The 3,785-nt window shown below is 42.8% G+C and overlaps 1 pseudogene; it reads right to left on the bottom strand.

Annotated features, from left to right (window-relative positions):
• Positions 1-1,346: 1,346 nt before the first annotated feature.
• Positions 1,347-2,490, bottom strand: LOC142458494 (RNA-binding protein EWS pseudogene; annotated as a pseudogene).
• Between the last annotated feature and the right edge of the window lie 1,295 nt (positions 2,491-3,785).

The raw sequence follows: 3,785 nt of genomic DNA, 5'->3' as shown, positions 1-3,785 counted from the left end.
CTCCACATGGGTTCTCCAGCACCGAGGGATGCATCGGGTAGGTCCATGTGGCTTCTCTTCAGGGATGTCTTGCAGGAAGTGAGCCTTGCCAGCTGAAGCTAAGGCACCTGCACCCTGGTGCAACCATCACAAAGCAAGAGACCTGAGAACTAGAAAGTCAGGGCTCACTGAGCCATTTATCTCTCTGCCCTTCAATTAATCCCAAATTTGTTTATCGGGCAGTTTGGCACAATAAACTAACTACGTCACATGTCTTCTCAGAGTTACATCTCAAATGTTATAAATATTCAGTAGAATTTAGTGAAATCAGATGATTTCTATGCAATATGAAAGGGTGAGGATTGTGGCAAATATGTTTCGTTCCACATGATTAAACAAACTTCCTTGTTATGACATTCTCATTCCCTACTGTTTCATCATCTCTCTCACTGCTGTATCTTCATGAGAAAAATTCTAATTTTCTTCAATGATATTTTCTGAATGCTTGATGGTAGCAGTTGACAGATTGCCTTCCGGTCATTGAGCAAAGTCACTTGACTTTTTAGAATTTTCCACATGATGATCTCATCTATTTATTTTTCTTTTCTGTTTAGTTGTAACAGGAGAAGTGAATTTTCTCAGAAACCCCCAAACTTCTTCCCATTAAATTTGTGGATGGAAGATGAGTTCTTGTTAACAACAAGGTGGCAAGGTAACATCAGTCAGCTTGACATGAAAAAAATTTAATAAATTATCAAGGGTTCATGAGGGAGGGATGGTGGGGGAGGGGGAAAATGAGCTGATACCAAGGGCTCAAGTAGAAAGAAAATGTTTTGAAAGTGATGATGGCAACATATGTACAAATATGCTTGACACAATGGATGGATGGATTGTGATAAGAGCTATAAGAGCCCCCAATAAAATAATTTTTAAATGTTATTTTGAAAGTAATAAATATTCCATAAATTTTGCAGTACTATAAACTTATACTGTATTCCCTACTATGTCACTTCCTAGCTGAGTTATCTTGGGCAAATTTGTGGCAACTTCTTTGGACTCTATTTACTTCCTAGCATATAATCATGCATATGTTCATTTTTTATAACCAGCTAGCTTGTTTTAATGTTTCTCTACAAATGGTAAAATATACTGAAGTACAGATGAGGAATAATAATAATATGTGGTCAACATTATAAATATAATGTTAATATAAATATATTAACACAAACAAATATAAATTAGATGTTAAAATACATAACAATACAAATATAATTTTCTGGTTTAAAAAGAAATCTGGTCCTCAGTGCAGCTTTGCGGGGTCTTATTGAGTTGGGCCAGTCTCTTTGCTCTCCTGGCGGTACTTGCCTTTATTCGTCTTCCTCTGCGAAGCCACTTTGGTTCATGCTTACACTACCACAGAAGCCACTTCTGTTTCCACCTCTACCACCCCTAAACATTCCACCAGGACCACTGAAGTCCACGAAGGCACCAGGGCCAGGGCTACTTCTGCCATTGTCACCACCAGATGGTGGACATGGAAGGGTGGGAGGAGGAAGCTTTCAGGCTTAGAAGCCTTACAATGGTTGCATGCTGTTTTCCAGGTGACGTTTTGGGTTCCACCGCCAGGACGGGGGCACAGCCAGTCCCCCACTCCTGCTGGAGTTTGCTCCTCCAGATGGGCTCCCTGGAACCATGAGGTCTTCCTGGGGGCAATCCTCCTTTGTGTCCTCCATGGCCTCCCATGAGTCCCATGGGTTTGCCAGAATCTCCTGGGCCCCCTGGACATCCAGTCTGTGGTGGTGGCATACCTCTGCCCTCTTGTGGTGCTATTACACCTTACATGCGGTTCATGGGCAGCTTCTTCCAAGTGAGAAAGACTTTTAAGTTTGGAAATCTTAAATCACTCCATGGGCAGCCCTGGCAGTTGGTAGGTCTTCATAGGACAGAGTGCCCTCACCTTTGTGTTTCCTGGTTTCCTTGTCCAGGTAGATCTGGATCAAGCCACTGTGTCCAAGTAGGTATGGACCAAAGCCACTTTGCTTGAAGTTGTCTGTCATGGATGAGCGTCACATTAGCATTTAACCCTTGCACATAAATCGCACTGCTGCCAGCGACTTCATCTGGATTAGCAGATGAGCCTAAATAAAGATCTGGCTCTTTATCCATGGGCCCACTAGGCTTATAAACCACCTTGATCTCCAGAATCCATTCCACTTTGTCCTCCTCCATCCCACCTCTGCCCATGCCTCCACCATCAAATCGCCCTCTTCCTAAGCCAAGGATATCAAGGCAACTCATGCTCAGGTTCTCGCGTGTTCCAGAAAACCCGGTCCTAAAGTCTCCTGCCCATAAACACCCATGCTCCTGTGGGGTCCTCTGCTGCCTGTAGTTGCTGCGTGGTTGGTTATATTGGCTGGAAGCTTGGCTGTAGGATGCACTTGCTGGGGGCAAGGTATCTAATGGGCTGCAGCTGTCCATACATTCTCTGCTGAGAGTCAACACACTGGTCATAGCTAGCTGGCTCAGAAGAAAACTAGCTGCTAGGAGGATAGGACTGAGGATGGGATTGGCTGCATGGGGTAAGCTCTTAGGGACCGGGGCGTAACTGAAGTGACCCTGTCCATATCCTGTGATGGGCTGGTTGCAGCAACCTGTGATGGATTGATGCTAACTTGACTGTTTTCAGTGAACGTGCTATCATTCTGTGCTCTTGTGGGTGCTGGGGTGGCTGGTTGCTATCCATATACTCAGTTGACAGGGATGGAATGCTATATGCAGACTGGGCTGCCTAAGAGGCCTGGGGCAACTCTTTATGCATATATCATAGGTAATTCTTATTAATGATTGTTTCTTCCATGCAAAATATATGCTGAAACCCCCACCACTATATCTCTGCATGTAATCTCATGTAGCGTAGTCATATCCATAATGCAAAATCGTGTTACATTAATGAGACTACCCTAGGCCATATTCTAACCCGATCATTTCTGAGATTAAATACAGAGGCAGTCACACACAGGGCAGGCAGGCGCCATGTCCCCTTCGCTAAAGACCAAGCAAGACCCTAGACTACTGCTAAGGAGTGAGTCTCCCTGGTTTGCAGGGAGTGGCTTCCTCTGGCATCAATCGTTTCATAAATTCAAGACTTGTTGATGATCAGTTTTATAGTTTATTTCATGTTATGAAAATGGTGGTGATTGCTTCTGAGCTCTTTCCATGCTATAATGCCAAGTGGAAAATCTCCTTGCCTCCTTTTACAGTGTCTTTCTGTTCAGCATTTTCAGCCCATAAAGAGAGTTCTTCAAAATCTCTGAGAAGGACAATCCTTGATTAAGATGGTTAAGCTTGAGGTCCAATCCAGCAGCCCTTTCTCTCTGCTTTTCCCATGGAGTAGCCTGAAGCAGGATCAGCTCCACAGGATGCTGTTTACCAGTGCTGTTGGCACGCATTAGCATTTACTTCTAGCATGTTTCTAGGTGTTCTTACCTCACAAAGGCATTGCACATTTGATAAGCCATTATCCCTTAAAAATATTCTTGAGATAATCTAGCATATATTGAAAAGAATATATGGTTTTTATTTTTGCCATTGTTAGTTATGAGGCCTTGTGTAAGTTCCTTAATAGCTCTTAGTTCTGATGAACCAATTATAAGTAATGAGAGGTCGCATTAGTATCGTGCACACTAATTGGTATGATAAAGCTAAAATTCATGGATAGTGGTCCGACTTCAACATTATGTATAGGCATATTTGAAGTTCAATATATATTTATGATTTTTCCTTCATCTGTAGTGTTTTGAAATTAA

The sequence above is a fragment of the Tenrec ecaudatus genome, chromosome 10, assembly GCF_050624435.1.
Source record: "Tenrec ecaudatus isolate mTenEca1 chromosome 10, mTenEca1.hap1, whole genome shotgun sequence".
Lineage (NCBI taxonomy): Eukaryota > Metazoa > Chordata > Mammalia > Afrosoricida > Tenrecidae > Tenrec > Tenrec ecaudatus.
The sequence above is the reverse complement of the archived record's forward strand: the minus strand, read 5'-3'. Positions and strand labels throughout refer to the sequence as shown.